This window comes from Eleutherodactylus coqui, chromosome 11, assembly GCF_035609145.1.
Source record: "Eleutherodactylus coqui strain aEleCoq1 chromosome 11, aEleCoq1.hap1, whole genome shotgun sequence".
Classification (NCBI taxonomy): Eukaryota; Metazoa; Chordata; class Amphibia; order Anura; family Eleutherodactylidae; genus Eleutherodactylus; species Eleutherodactylus coqui.
Window position 1 is genome coordinate 53,337,330 of NC_089847.1, and position 14,835 is coordinate 53,352,164.

A 14,835-nucleotide genomic window follows, 5' to 3' on the forward strand; every position below is an offset into this window, starting at 1 on the left:
CATTTAGCAGGAAGCACTTCTTCTTGAGATGGACTTTGCCAAAGATGGCGACAGTCTTGGGAAATAGCTTCGTAGAAAACGAGAAAAGCACTCCCCGTCGGGGAATCGAACCCCGGTCTCCCGCGTGACAGGCAGGGATACTCACCACTATACTAGCGAGGAAGAAGCTGATGAAAGCATGGCAGTATTCGGGCAGACCCATTTACTCTTGGGACCGATAGAATTTTGCCCATTTACACATACGCAGATGTTCTGCCAAAAGAAAAATAGCTTCCACAGATGATATCTTGAGTCATCTAACTGCAAAGTCCAGCTAAAGAAATCTCAAGTCTGACAAATCAGACTTTTTCTCTTTCCCCAAAGGTAAAGCTGCAGTGATTCCTGGGGACAAAGCGCTGTTTGGAGGTGAAATGCAGAAAAACATAACCTGGTGTTGTAAATAGTACATAGGCAAGAGGATAGCAAAGTGGCATGCTTCTTAGCATTTAGCAGGAAGCACTTCTTCTTGAGATGGACTTTGTCAAAGATGGCGACAGTCTTGGGAAATAGCTTCGTAGAAAACGAGAAAAGCACTCCCCGTCGGGGAATCGAACCCCGGTCTCCCGCGTGACAGGTGGGGATACTCACCACTATACTAACGAGGAAGAAGCTGATGAAAGCATGGCAGTATTCGGGCAGACCCATTTACTCTTGGGACCGATAGAATTTTGCCCATTTACACATACGCAGATGTTCTGCCAAAAGAAAAATAGCTTCCACAGATGATATCTTGAGTCATCTAACTGCAAAGTCCAGCTAAAGAAATCTCAAGTCTGACAAATCAGACTTTTTCCTTTTCCCCAAAGGTAAAGCTGCAGTGATTCCTGGGGACAAAGCGCTGTTTGGAGGTGAAATGGAGAAAAACATAACCTGGTGTTGTAAATAGTACATAGGCAAGAGGATAGCAAAGTGGCATGCTTCTTAGCATTTAGCAGGAAGCACTTCTTCTTGAGATGGACTTTGCCAAAGATGGCGACAGTCTTGGGAAATAGCTTCGTAGAAAATGAGAAAAGCACTCCCCGTCGGGGAATCGAACCCCGGTCTCCCGCGTGACAGGCGGGGATACTCACCACTATACTAACGAGGAAGAAGCTGATGAAAGCATGGCAGTATTTGGGTGGACCCATTTACTCTTGGGACCGATAGAATTTTGCCCATTTACACATACGCAGATGTTCTGCCAAAAGAAAAATAGCTTCCACAGATGATATCTTGAGTCATCTAACTGCAAAGTCCAGCTAAAGAAATCTCAAGTCTGACAAATCAGACTTTTTCTCTTTCCCCAAAGGTAACGCTGCAGTGATTCCTGGGGACAAAGCGCTGTTTGGAGGTGAAATGCAGAAAAACATTACCTGGTGTTGTAAATAGTACATAGGCAAGAGGATAGCAAAGTGGCATGCTTCTTAGCATTTAGCAGGAAGCACTTCTTCTTAAGATGGACTTTGTCAAAGATGGCGACAGTCTTGGGAAATAGCTTCGTAGAAAACGAGAAAAGCACTCCCCGTCGGGGAATCGAACGCCGGTCTCCCGCGTGACAGGTGGGGATACTCACCACTATACTAACGAGGAAGAAGCTGATGAAAGCATGGCAGTATTCGGGCAGACCCATTTACTCTTGGGACCGATAGAATTTTGCCCATTTACACATACGCAGATGTTCTGCCAAAAGAAAAATAGCTTCCACAGATGATATCTTGAGTCATCTAACTGCAAAGTCCAGCTAAAGAAATCTCAAGTCTGACAAATCAGACTTTTTCTCTTTCCCCAAAGGTAAAGCTGCAGTGATTCCTGGGGACAAAGCGCTGTTTGGAGGTGAAATGCAGAAAAACATAACCTGGTGTTGTAAACAGTACATAGGCAAGAGGATAGCAAAGTGGCATGCTTCTTAGCATTTAGCAGGAAGCACTTCTTCTTGAGATGGACTTTGCCAAAGATGGCGACAGTCTTGGGAAATAGCTTCGTAGAAAACGAGAAAAGCACTCCCCGTCGGGGAATCGAACCCCGGTCTCCCGCGTGACAGGCGGGGATACTCACCACTATACTAACGAGGAAGAAGCTGATGAAAGCATGGCAGTATTCGGGCAGACCCATTTACTCTTGGGACTGATAGAATTTTGCCCATTTACACATACGCAGATGTTCTGCCAAAAGAAAAATAGCTTCCACAGATGATATCTTGAGTCATCTAACTGCAAAGTCCAGCTAAAGAAATCTCAAGTCTGACAAATCAGACTTTTTCTCTTTCCCCAAAGGTAAAGCTGCAGTGATTCCTGGGGACAAAGCGCTGTTTGGAGGTGAAATGCAGAAAAACATAACCTGGTGTTGTAAATAGTACATAGGCAAGAGGATAGCAAAGTTGCATGCTTCTTAGCATTTAGCAGGAAGCACTTCTTCTTGAGATGGACTTTGTCAAAGATGGCGACAGTCTTGGGAAATAGCTTCGTAGAAAACGAGAAAAGCACTCCCCGTCGGGGAATCGAACCCCGGTCTCCCGCGTGACAGGTGGGGATACTCACCACTATACTAACGAGGAAGAAGCTGATGAAAGCATGGCAGTATTCGGGCGGACCCATTTACTCTTGGGACCGATAGAATTTTGCCCATTTACACATACGCAGATGTTCTGCCAAAAGAAAAATAGCTTCCACAGATGATATCTTGAGTCATCTAACTGCAAAGTCCAGCTAAAGAAATCTCAAGTCTGACAAATCAGACTTTTTCTCTTTCCCCAAAGGTAAAGCTGCAGTGATTCCTGGGGACAAAGCGCTGTTTGGAGGTGAAATGCAGAAAAACATAACCTGGTGTTGTAAATAGTACATAGGCAAGAGGATAGCAAAGTGGCATGCTTCTTAGCATTTAGCAGGAAGCACTTCTTCTTGAGATGGACTTTGTCAAAGATGGCGACAGTCTTGGGAAATAGCTTCGTAGAAAACGAGAAAAGCACTCCCCGTCGGGGAATCGAACCCCGGTCTCCCGCGTGACAGGCGGGGATACTCACCACTATACTAACGAGGAAGAAGCTGATGAAAGCATGGCAGTATTCGGGCAGACCCATTTACTCTTGGGACCGCTAAAATTTTGCCCATTTACACATACGCAGATGTTCTGCCAAAAGAAAAATAGCTTCCACAGATGATATCTTGAGTCATCTAACTGCAAAGTCCAGCTAAAGAAATCTCAAGTCTGACAAATCAGACTTTTTCTCTTTCCCCAAAGGTAAAGCTGCAGTGATTCCAGGGGACAAAGCGCTGTTTGGAGGTGAAATGCAGAAAAACATAACCTGGTGTTGTAAACAGTACATAGGCAAGAGGATAGCAAAGTGGCATGCTTCTTAGCATTTAGCAGGAAGCACTTCTTCTTGAGATGGACTTTGCCAAAGATGGCGACAGTCTTGGGAAATAGCTTCGTAGAAAACGAGAAAAGCACTCCCCGTCAGGGAATCGAACCCCGGTCTCCCGCGTGACAGGCGGGGATATTCACCACTATACTAACGAGGAAGAAGCTGATGAAAGCATGGCAGTATTCGGGCGGACCCATTTACTCTTGGGACCGATAGAATTTTGCCCATTTACACATACGCAGATGTTCTGCCAAAAGAAAAATAGCTTCCACAGATGATATCTTGAGTCATCTAACTGCAAAGTCCAGCTAAAGAAATCTCAAGTCTGACAAATCAGACTTTTTCTCTTTCCCCAAAGGTAAAGCTGCAGTGATTCCTGGGGACAAAGCGCTGTTTGGAGGTGAAATGCAGAAAAACATAACCTGGTGTTGTAAATAGTACATAGGCAAGAGGATAGCAAAGTGGCATGCTTCTTAGCATTTAGCAGGAAGCACTTCTTCTTGAGATGGACTTTGTCAAAGATGGCGACAGTCTTGGGAAATAGCTTCGTAGAAAACGAGAAAAGCACTCCCCGTCGGGGAATCGAACCCCGGTCTCCCGCGTGACAGGTGGGGATACTCACCACTATACTAACGAGGAAGAAGCTGATGAAAGCATGGCAGTATTCGGGCAGACCCATTTACTCTTGGGACCGATAGAATTTTGCCCATTTACACATACGCAGATGTTCTGCCAAAAGAAAAATAGCTTCCACAGATGATATCTTGAGTCATCTAACTGCAAATTCCAGCTAAAGAAATCTCAAGTCTGACAAATCAGACTTTTTCTCTTTCCCCAAAGGTAAAGCTGCAGTGATTCCTGGGGACAAAGCGCTGTTTGGAGGTGAAATGCAGAAAAACATAACCTGGTGTTGTAAATAGTACATAGGCAAGAGGATAGCAAAGTGGCATGCTTCTTAGCATTTAGCAGGAATCACTTCTTCTTGAGATGGACTTTGTCAAAGATGGCGACAGTCTTGGGAAATAGCTTCGTAGAAAACGAGAAAAGCACTCCCCGTCGGGGAATCGAACCCCGGTCTCCCGCGTGACAGGCGGGGATACTCACCACTATACTAACGAGGAAGAAGCCGATGAAAGCATGGCAGTATTCGGGCAGACCCATTTACTCTTGGGACCGCTAAAATTTTGCCCATTTACACATACGCAGATGTTCTGCCAAAAGAAAAATAGCTTCCACAGATGATATCTTGAGTCATCTAACTGCAAAGTCCAGCTAAAGAAATCTCAAGTCTGACAAATCAGACTTTTTCTCTTTCCCCAAAGGTAACGCTGCAGTGATTCCTGGGGACAAAGCGCTGTTTGGAGGTGAAATGCAGAAAAACATTACCTGGTGTTGTAAATAGTACATAGGCAAGAGGATAGCAAAGTGGCATGCTTCTTAGCATTTAGCAGGAAGCACTTCTTCTTAAGATGGACTTTGTCAAAGATGGCGACAGTCTTGGGAAATAGCTTCGTAGAAAACGAGAAAAGCACTCCCCGTCGGGGAATCGAACGCCGGTCTCCCGCGTGACAGGTGGGGATACTCACCACTATACTAACGAGGAAGAAGCTGATGAAAGCATGGCAGTATTCGGGCAGACCCATTTACTCTTGGGACCGATAGAATTTTGCCCATTTACACATACGCAGATGTTCTGCCAAAAGAAAAATAGCTTCCACAGATGATATCTTGAGTCATCTAACTGCAAAGTCCAGCTAAAGAAATCTCAAGTCTGACAAATCAGACTTTTTCTCTTTCCCCAAAGGTAAAGCTGCAGTGATTCCTGGGGACAAAGCGCTGTTTGGAGGTGAAATGCAGAAAAACATAACCTGGTGTTGTAAATAGTACATAGGCAAGAGGATAGCAAAGTGGCATGCTTCTTAGCATTTAGCAGGAAGCACTTCTTCTTGAGATGGACTTTGTCAAAGATGGCGACAGTCTTGGGAAATAGCTTCGTAGAAAACGAGAAAAGCACTCCCCGTCGGGGAATCGAACCCCGGTCTCCCGCGTGACAGGTGGGGATACTCACCACTATACTAACGAGGAAGAAGCTGATGAAAGCATGGCAGTATTCGGGCAGACCCATTTACTCTTGGGACCGATAGAATTTTGCCCATTTACACATACGCAGATGTTCTGCCAAAAGAAAAATAGCTTCCACAGATGATATCTTGAGTCATCTAACTGCAAATTCCAGCTAAAGAAATCTCAAGTCTGACAAATCAGACTTTTTCTCTTTCCCCAAAGGTAAAGCTGCAGTGATTCCTGGGGACAAAGCGCTGTTTGGAGGTGAAATGCAGAAAAACATAACCTGGTGTTGTAAATAGTACATAGGCAAGAGGATAGCAAAGTGGCATGCTTCTTAGCATTTAGCAGGAATCACTTCTTCTTGAGATGGACTTTGTCAAAGATGGCGACAGTCTTGGGAAATAGCTTCGTAGAAAACGAGAAAAGCACTCCCCGTCGGGGAATCGAACCCCGGTCTCCCGCGTGACAGGCGGGGATACTCACCACTATACTAACGAGGAAGAAGCCGATGAAAGCATGGCAGTATTCGGGCAGACCCATTTACTCTTGGGACCGATAGAATTTTGCCCATTTACACATACGCAGATGTTCTGCCAAAAGAAAAATAGCTTCCACAGATGATATCTTGAGTCATCTAACTGCAAAGTCCAGCTAAAGAAATCTCAAGTCTGACAAATCAGACTTTTTCTCTTTCCCCAAAGGTAACGCTGCAGTGATTCCTGGGGACAAAGCGCTGTTTGGAGGTGAAATGCAGTAAAACATTACCTGGTGTTGTAAATAGTACATAGGCAAGAGGATAGCAAAGTGGCATGCTTCTTAGCATTTAGCAGGAAGCACTTCTTCTTAAGATGGACTTTGTCAAAGATGGCGACAGTCTTGGGAAATAGCTTCGTAGAAAACGAGAAAAGCACTCCCCGTCGGGGAATCGAACGCCGGTCTCCCGCGTGACAGGTGGGGATACTCACCACTATACTAACGAGGAAGAAGCTGATGAAAGCATGGCAGTATTCGGGCAGACCCATTTACTCTTGGGACCGATAGAATTTTGCCCATTTACACATACGCAGATGTTCTGCCAAAAGAAAAATAGCTTCCACAGATGATATCTTGAGTCATCTAACTGCAAAGTCCAGCTAAAGAAATCTCAAGTCTGACAAATCAGACTTTTTCTCTTTCCCCAAAGGTAAAGCTGCAGTGATTCCTGGGGACAAAGCGCTGTTTGGAGGTGAAATGCAGAAAAACATAACCTGGTGTTGTAAACAGTACATAGGCAAGAGGATAGCAAAGTGGCATGCTTCTTAGCATTTAGCAGGAAGCACTTCTTCTTGAGATGGACTTTGCCAAAGATGGCGACAGTCTTGGGAAATAGCTTCGTAGAAAACGAGAAAAGCACTCCCCGTCGGGGAATCGAACCCCGGTCTCCCGCGTGACAGGCGGGGATACTCACCACTATACTAACGAGGAAGAAGCTGATGAAAGCATGGCAGTATTCGGGCAGACCCATTTACTCTTGGGACTGATAGAATTTTGCCCATTTACACATACGCAGATGTTCTGCCAAAAGAAAAATAGCTTCCACAGATGATATCTTGAGTCATCTAACTGCAAAGTCCAGCTAAAGAAATCTCAAGTCTGACAAATCAGACTTTTTCTCTTTCCCCAAAGGTAAAGCTGCAGTGATTCCTGGGGACAAAGCGCTGTTTGGAGGTGAAATGCAGAAAAACATAACCTGGTGTTGTAAATAGTACATAGGCAAGAGGATAGCAAAGTGGCATGCTTCTTAGCATTTAGCAGGAATCACTTCTTCTTGAGATGGACTTTGTCAAAGATGGCGACAGTCTTGGGAAATAGCTTCGTAGAAAACGAGAAAAGCACTCCCCGTCGGGGAATCGAACCCCGGTCTCCCGCGTGACAGGCGGGGATACTCACCACTATACTAACGAGGAAGAAGCTGATGAAAGCATGGCAGTATTCGGGCGGACCCATTTACTCTTGGGACCGATAGAATTTTGCCCATTTACACATACGCAGATGTTCTGCCAAAAGAAAAATAGCTTCCACAGATGATATCTTGAGTCATCTAACTGCAAAGTCCAGCTAAAGAAATCTCAAGTCTGACAAATCAGACTTTTTCTCTTTCCCCAAAGGTAAAGCTGCAGTGATTCCTGGGGACAAAGCGCTGTTTGGAGGTGAAATGCAGAAAAACATAACCTGGTGTTGTAAATAGTACATAGGCAAGAGGATAGCAAAGTGGCATGCTTCTTAGCATTTAGCAGGAAGCACTTCTTCTTGAGATGGACTTTGTCAAAGATGGCGACAGTCTTGGGAAATAGCTTCGTAGAAAACGAGAAAAGCACTCCCCGTCGGGGAATCGAACCCCGGTCTCCCGCGTGACAGGTGGGGATACTCACCACTATACTAACGAGGAAGAAGCTGATGAAAGCATGGCAGTATTCGGGCAGACCCATTTACTCTTGGGACCGATAGAATTTTGCCCATTTACACATACGCAGATGTTCTGCCAAAAGAAAAATAGCTTCCACAGATGATATCTTGAGTCATCTAACTGCAAAGTCCAGCTAAAGAAATCTCAAGTCTGACAAATCAGACTTTTTCCTTTTCCCCAAAGGTAAAGCTGCAGTGATTCCTGGGGACAAAGCGCTGTTTGGAGGTGAAATGGAGAAAAACATAACCTGGTGTTGTAAACAGTACATAGGCAAGAGGATAGCAAAGTGGCATGCTTCTTAGCATTTAGCAGGAAGCACTTCTTCTTGAGATGGACTTTGCCAAAGATGGCGACAGTCTTGGGAAATAGCTTCGTAGAAAACGAGAAAAGCACTCCCCGTCGGGGAATCGAACCCCGGTCTCCCGCGTGACAGGCAGGGATACTCACCACTATACTAGCGAGGAAGAAGCTGATGAAAGCATGGCAGTATTCGGGCAGACCCATTTACTCTTGGGACCGATAGAATTTTGCCCATTTACACATACGCAGATGTTCTGCCAAAAGAAAAATAGCTTCCACAGATGATATCTTGAGTCATCTAACTGCAAAGTCCAGCTAAAGAAATCTCAAGTCTGACATATCAGACTTTTTCCTTTTCCCCAAAGGTAAAGCTGCAGTGATTCCTGGGGACAAAGCGCTGTTTGGAGGTGAAATGGAGAAAAACATAACCTGGTGTTGTAAACAGTACATAGGCAAGAGGATAGCAAAGTGGCATGCTTCTTAGCATTTAGCAGGAATCACTTCTTCTTGAGATGGACTTTGTCAAAGATGGCGACAGTCTTGGGAAATAGCTTCGTAGAAAACGAGAAAAGCACTCCCCGTCGGGGAATCGAACCCCGGTCTCCCGCGTGACAGGCGGGGATACTCACCACTATACTAACGAGGAAGAAGCTGATGAAAGCATGGCAGTATTCGGGCGGACCCATTTACTCTTGGGACCGATAGAATTTTGCCCATTTACACATACGCAGATGTTCTGCCAAAAGAAAAATAGCTTCCACAGATGATATCTTGAGTCATCTAACTGCAAAGTCCAGCTAAAGAAATCTCAAGTCTGACAAATCAGACTTTTTCTCTTTCCCCAAAGGTAAAGCTGCAGTGATTCCTGGGGACAAAGCGCTGTTTGGAGGTGAAATGCAGAAAAACATAACCTGGTGTTGTAAATAGTACATAGGCAAGAGGATAGCAAAGTGGCATGCTTCTTAGCATTTAGCAGGAAGCACTTCTTCTTGAGATGGACTTTGTCAAAGATGGCGACAGTCTTGGGAAATAGCTTCGTAGAAAACGAGAAAAGCACTCCCCGTCGGGGAATCGAACCCCGGTCTCCCGCGTGACAGGTGGGGATACTCACCACTATACTAACGAGGAAGAAGCTGATGAAAGCATGGCAGTATTCGGGCAGACCCATTTACTCTTGGGACTGATAGAATTTTGCCCATTTACACATACGCAGATGTTCTGCCAAAAGAAAAATAGCTTCCACAGATGATATCTTGAGTCATCTAACTGCAAAGTCCAGCTAAAGAAATCTCAAGTCTGACAAATCAGACTTTTTCTCTTTCCCCAAAGGTAAAGCTGCAGTGATTCCTGGGGACAAAGCGCTGTTTGGAGGTGAAATGCAGAAAAACATAACCTGGTGTTGTAAATAGTACATAGGCAAGAGGATAGCAAAGTGGCATGCTTCTTAGCATTTAGCAGGAATCACTTCTTCTTGAGATGGACTTTGTCAAAGATGGCGACAGTCTTGGGAAATAGCTTCGTAGAAAACGAGAAAAGCACTCCCCGTCGGGGAATCGAACCCCGGTCTCCCGCGTGACAGGCGGGGATACTCACCACTATACTAACGAGGAAGAAGCTGATGAAAGCATGGCAGTATTCGGGCGGACCCATTTACTCTTGGGACCGATAGAATTTTGCCCATTTACACATACGCAGATGTTCTGCCAAAAGAAAAATAGCTTCCACAGATGATATCTTGAGTCATCTAACTGCAAAGTCCAGCTAAAGAAATCTCAAGTCTGACAAATCAGACTTTTTCTCTTTCCCCAAAGGTAAAGCTGCAGTGATTCCTGGGGACAAAGCGCTGTTTGGAGGTGAAATGCAGAAAAACATAACCTGGTGTTGTAAATAGTACATAGGCAAGAGGATAGCAAAGTGGCATGCTTCTTAGCATTTAGCAGGAAGCACTTCTTCTTGAGATGGACTTTGTCAAAGATGGCGACAGTCTTGGGAAATAGCTTCGTAGAAAACGAGAAAAGCACTCCCCGTCGGGGAATCGAACCCCGGTCTCCCGCGTGACAGGTGGGGATACTCACCACTATACTAACGAGGAAGAAGCTGATGAAAGCATGGCAGTATTCGGGCAGACCCATTTACTCTTGGGACCGATAGAATTTTGCCCATTTACACATACGCAGATGTTCTGCCAAAAGAAAAATAGCTTCCACAGATGATATCTTGAGTCATCTAACTGCAAAGTCCAGCTAAAGAAATCTCAAGTCTGACAAATCAGACTTTTTCCTTTTCCCCAAAGGTAAAGCTGCAGTGATTCCTGGGGACAAAGCGCTGTTTGGAGGTGAAATGGAGAAAAACATAACCTGGTGTTGTAAACAGTACATAGGCAAGAGGATAGCAAAGTGGCATGCTTCTTAGCATTTAGCAGGAAGCACTTCTTCTTGAGATGGACTTTGCCAAAGATGGCGACAGTCTTGGGAAATAGCTTCGTAGAAAACGAGAAAAGCACTCCCCGTCGGGGAATCGAACCCCGGTCTCCCGCGTGACAGGCAGGGATACTCACCACTATACTAGCGAGGAAGAAGCTGATGAAAGCATGGCAGTATTCGGGCAGACCCATTTACTCTTGGGACCGATAGAATTTTGCCCATTTACACATACGCAGATGTTCTGCCAAAAGAAAAATAGCTTCCACAGATGATATCTTGAGTCATCTAACTGCAAAGTCCAGCTAAAGAAATCTCAAGTCTGACATATCAGACTTTTTCCTTTTCCCCAAAGGTAAAGCTGCAGTGATTCCTGGGGACAAAGCGCTGTTTGGAGGTGAAATGGAGAAAAACATAACCTGGTGTTGTAAACAGTACATAGGCAAGAGGATAGCAAAGTGGCATGCTTCTTAGCATTTAGCAGGAATCACTTCTTCTTGAGATGGACTTTGTCAAAGATGGCGACAGTCTTGGGAAATAGCTTCGTAGAAAACGAGAAAAGCACTCCCCGTCGGGGAATCGAACCCCGGTCTCCCGCGTGACAGGCGGGGATACTCACCACTATACTAACGAGGAAGAAGCTGATGAAAGCATGGCAGTATTCGGGCGGACCCATTTACTCTTGGGACCGATAGAATTTTGCCCATTTACACATACGCAGATGTTCTGCCAAAAGAAAAATAGCTTCCACAGATGATATCTTGAGTCATCTAACTGCAAAGTCCAGCTAAAGAAATCTCAAGTCTGACAAATCAGACTTTTTCTCTTTCCCCAAAGGTAAAGCTGCAGTGATTCCTGGGGACAAAGCGCTGTTTGGAGGTGAAATGCAGAAAAACATAACCTGGTGTTGTAAATAGTACATAGGCAAGAGGATAGCAAAGTGGCATGCTTCTTAGCATTTAGCAGGAAGCACTTCTTCTTGAGATGGACTTTGTCAAAGATGGCGACAGTCTTGGGAAATAGCTTCGTAGAAAACGAGAAAAGCACTCCCCGTCGGGGAATCGAACCCCGGTCTCCCGCGTGACAGGTGGGGATACTCACCACTATACTAACGAGGAAGAAGCTGATGAAAGCATGGCAGTATTCGGGCAGACCCATTTACTCTTGGGACCGATAGAATTTTGCCCATTTACACATACGCAGATGTTCTGCCAAAAGAAAAATAGCTTCCACAGATGATATCTTGAGTCATCTAACTGCAAAGTCCAGCTAAAGAAATCTCAAGTCTGACAAATCAGACTTTTTCCTTTTCCCCAAAGGTAAAGCTGCAGTGATTCCTGGGGACAAAGCGCTGTTTGGAGGTGAAATGGAGAAAAACATAACCTGGTGTTGTAAATAGTACATAGGCAAGAGGATAGCAAAGTGGCATGCTTCTTAGCATTTAGCAGGAAGCACTTCTTCTTGAGATGGACTTTGCCAAAGATGGCGACAGTCTTGGGAAATAGCTTCGTCGAAAATGAGAAAAGCACTCCCCGTCGGGGAATCGAACCCCGGTCTCCCGCGTGACAGGCGGGGATACTCACCACTATACTAACGAGGAAGAAGCTGATGAAAGCATGGCAGTATTCGGGTGGACCCATTTACTCTTGGGACCGATAGAATTTTGCCCATTTACACATACGCAGATGTTCTGCCAAAAGAAAAATAGCTTCCACAGATGATATCTTGAGTCATCTAACTGCAAAGTCCAGCTAAAGAAATCTCAAGTCTGACAAATCAGACTTTTTCTCTTTCCCCAAAGGTAACGCTGCAGTGATTCCTGGGGACAAAGCGCTGTTTGGAGGTGAAATGCAGAAAAACATTACCTGGTGTTGTAAATAGTACATAGGCAAGAGGATAGCAAAGTGGCATGCTTCTTAGCATTTAGCAGGAAGCACTTCTTCTTAAGATGGACTTTGTCAAAGATGGCGACAGTCTTGGGAAATAGCTTCGTAGAAAACGAGAAAAGCACTCCCCGTCGGGGAATCGAACGCCGGTCTCCCGCGTGACAGGCGGGGATACTCACCACTATACTAACGAGGAAGAAGCTGATGAAAGCATGGCAGTATTCGGGCAGACCCATTTACTCTTGGGACCGATAGAATTTTGCCCATTTACACATACGCAGATGTTCTGCCAAAAGAAAAATAGCTTCCACAGATGATATCTTGAGTCATCTAACTGCAAAGTCCAGCTAAAGAAATCTCAAGTCTGACAAATCAGACTTTTTCTCTTTCCCCAAAGGTAACGCTGCAGTGATTCCTGGGGACAAAGCGCTGTTTGGAGGTGAAATGCAGAAAAACATAACCTGGTGTTGTAAACAGTACATAGGCAAGAGGATAGCAAAGTGGCATGCTTCTTAGCATTTAGCAGGAAGCACTTCTTCTTGAGATGGACTTTGCCAAAGATGGCGACAGTCTTGGGAAATAGCTTCGTAGAAAACGAGAAAAGCACTCCCCGTCGGGGAATCGAACCCCGGTCTCCCGCGTGACAGGCGGGGATACTCACCACTATACTAACGAGGAAGAAGCTGATGAAAGCATGGCAGTATTCGGGCAGACCCATTTACTCTTGGGACCGATAGAATTTTGCCCATTTACACATACGCAGATGTTCTGCCAAAAGAAAAATAGCTTCCACAGATGATATCTTGAGTCATCTAACTGCAAAGTCCAGCTAAAGAAATCTCAAGTCTGACAAATCAGACTTTTTCTCTTTCCCCAAAGGTAAAGCTGCAGTGATTCCTGGGGACAAAGCGCTGTTTGGAGGTGAAATGCAGAAAAACATAACCTGGTGTTGTAAATAGTACATAGGCAAGAGGATAGCAAAGTGGCATGCTTCTTAGCATTTAGCAGGAAGCACTTCTTCTTGAGATGGACTTTGTCAAAGATGGCGACAGTCTTGGGAAATAGCTTCGTAGAAAACGAGAAAAGCACTCCCCGTCGGGGAATCGAACCCCGGTCTCCCGCGTGACAGGTGGGGATACTCACCACTATACTAACGAGGAAGAAGCTGATGAAAGCATGGCAGTATTCGGGCGGACCCATTTACTCTTGGGACCGATAGAATTTTGCCCATTTACACATACGCAGATGTTCTGCCAAAAGAAAAATAGCTTCCACAGATGATATCTTGAGTCATCTAACAGCAAAGTCCAGCTAAAGAAATCTCAAGTCTGACAAATCAGACTTTTTCTCTTTCCCCAAAGGTAAAGCTGCAGTGATTCCTGGGGACAAAGCGCTGTTTGGAGGTGAAATGCAGAAAAACATAACCTGGTGTTGTAAACAGTACATAGGCAAGAGGATAGCAAAGTGGCATGCTTCTTAGCATTTAGCAGGAAGCACTTCTTCTTGAGATGGACTTTGCCAAAGATGGCGACAGTCTTGGGAAATAGCTTCGTAGAAAACGAGAAAAGCACTCCCCGTCGGGGAATCGAACCCCGGTCTCCCGCGTGACAGGCGGGGATACTCACCACTATACTAACGAGGAAGAAGCTGATGAAAGCATGGCAGTATTCGGGCAGACCCATTTACTCTTAGGACTGATAGAATTTTGCCCATTTACACATACGCAGATGTTCTGCCAAAAGAAAAATAGCTTCCACAGATGATATCTTGAGTCATCTAACTGCAAAGTCCAGCTAAAGAAATCTCAAGTCTGACAAATCAGACTTTTTCCTTTTCCCCAAAGGTAAAGCTGCAGTGATTCCTGGGGACAAAGCGCTGTTTGGAGGTGAAATGCAGAAAAACATAACCTGGTGTTGTAAATAGTACATAGGCAAGAGGATAGCAAAGTGGCATGCTTCTTAGCATTTAGCAGGAAGCACTTCTTCTTGAGATGGACTTTGTCAAAGATGGCGACAGTCTTGGGAAATAGCTTCGTAGAAAACGAGAAAAGCACTCCCCGTCGGGGAATCGAACCCCGGTCTCCCGCGTGACAGGCGGGGATACTCACCACTATACTAACGAGGAAGAAGCTGATGAAAGCATGGCAGTATTCGGGCAGACCCATTTACTCTTGGGACCGATAGAATTTTGCCCATTTACACATACGCAGATGTTCTGCCAAAAGAAAAATAGCTTCCACAGATGATATCTTGAGTCATCTAACTGCAAAGTCCAGCTAAAGAAATCTCAAGTCTGACAAATCAGACTTTTTCTCTTTCCCCAAAGGTAAAGCTGCAG

At 45.0% G+C, this 14,835-nt stretch overlaps 14 non-coding genes across 14 annotated transcripts; all 14 read right to left on the bottom strand.

The window, feature by feature from the left end:
* Positions 1-1,054: 1,054 nt before the first annotated feature.
* Positions 1,055-1,126, bottom strand: TRNAD-GUC (transfer RNA aspartic acid (anticodon GUC)). The gene has a single exon. It is a non-coding gene; the product is annotated as a tRNA-Asp (tRNA).
* Positions 1,127-2,018: 892 nt separating this feature from the next.
* On the bottom strand, positions 2,019-2,090 carry TRNAD-GUC (transfer RNA aspartic acid (anticodon GUC)). The gene has a single exon. It is a non-coding gene; the product is annotated as a tRNA-Asp (tRNA).
* An 892-nt stretch (positions 2,091-2,982) lies between these two features.
* On the bottom strand, positions 2,983-3,054 carry TRNAD-GUC (transfer RNA aspartic acid (anticodon GUC)). The gene has a single exon. It is a non-coding gene; the product is annotated as a tRNA-Asp (tRNA).
* A 1,374-nt stretch (positions 3,055-4,428) lies between these two features.
* TRNAD-GUC (transfer RNA aspartic acid (anticodon GUC)) lies at positions 4,429-4,500 on the bottom strand. The gene has a single exon. It is a non-coding gene; the product is annotated as a tRNA-Asp (tRNA).
* Positions 4,501-5,874: 1,374 nt separating this feature from the next.
* Positions 5,875-5,946, bottom strand: TRNAD-GUC (transfer RNA aspartic acid (anticodon GUC)). Its single transcript has one exon. It is a non-coding gene; the product is annotated as a tRNA-Asp (tRNA).
* Positions 5,947-6,838: 892 nt separating this feature from the next.
* On the bottom strand, positions 6,839-6,910 carry TRNAD-GUC (transfer RNA aspartic acid (anticodon GUC)). The gene has a single exon. It is a non-coding gene; the product is annotated as a tRNA-Asp (tRNA).
* A 410-nt stretch (positions 6,911-7,320) lies between these two features.
* TRNAD-GUC (transfer RNA aspartic acid (anticodon GUC)) lies at positions 7,321-7,392 on the bottom strand. Its single transcript has one exon. It is a non-coding gene; the product is annotated as a tRNA-Asp (tRNA).
* Positions 7,393-8,766: 1,374 nt separating this feature from the next.
* TRNAD-GUC (transfer RNA aspartic acid (anticodon GUC)) lies at positions 8,767-8,838 on the bottom strand. The gene has a single exon. It is a non-coding gene; the product is annotated as a tRNA-Asp (tRNA).
* An 892-nt stretch (positions 8,839-9,730) lies between these two features.
* On the bottom strand, positions 9,731-9,802 carry TRNAD-GUC (transfer RNA aspartic acid (anticodon GUC)). The gene has a single exon. It is a non-coding gene; the product is annotated as a tRNA-Asp (tRNA).
* Positions 9,803-11,176: 1,374 nt separating this feature from the next.
* TRNAD-GUC (transfer RNA aspartic acid (anticodon GUC)) lies at positions 11,177-11,248 on the bottom strand. Its single transcript has one exon. It is a non-coding gene; the product is annotated as a tRNA-Asp (tRNA).
* Positions 11,249-12,140: 892 nt separating this feature from the next.
* On the bottom strand, positions 12,141-12,212 carry TRNAD-GUC (transfer RNA aspartic acid (anticodon GUC)). Its single transcript has one exon. It is a non-coding gene; the product is annotated as a tRNA-Asp (tRNA).
* Positions 12,213-13,104: 892 nt separating this feature from the next.
* TRNAD-GUC (transfer RNA aspartic acid (anticodon GUC)) lies at positions 13,105-13,176 on the bottom strand. Its single transcript has one exon. It is a non-coding gene; the product is annotated as a tRNA-Asp (tRNA).
* Positions 13,177-14,068: 892 nt separating this feature from the next.
* Positions 14,069-14,140, bottom strand: TRNAD-GUC (transfer RNA aspartic acid (anticodon GUC)). Its single transcript has one exon. It is a non-coding gene; the product is annotated as a tRNA-Asp (tRNA).
* Positions 14,141-14,550: 410 nt separating this feature from the next.
* TRNAD-GUC (transfer RNA aspartic acid (anticodon GUC)) lies at positions 14,551-14,622 on the bottom strand. The gene has a single exon. It is a non-coding gene; the product is annotated as a tRNA-Asp (tRNA).
* Positions 14,623-14,835: the final 213 nt, after the last annotated feature.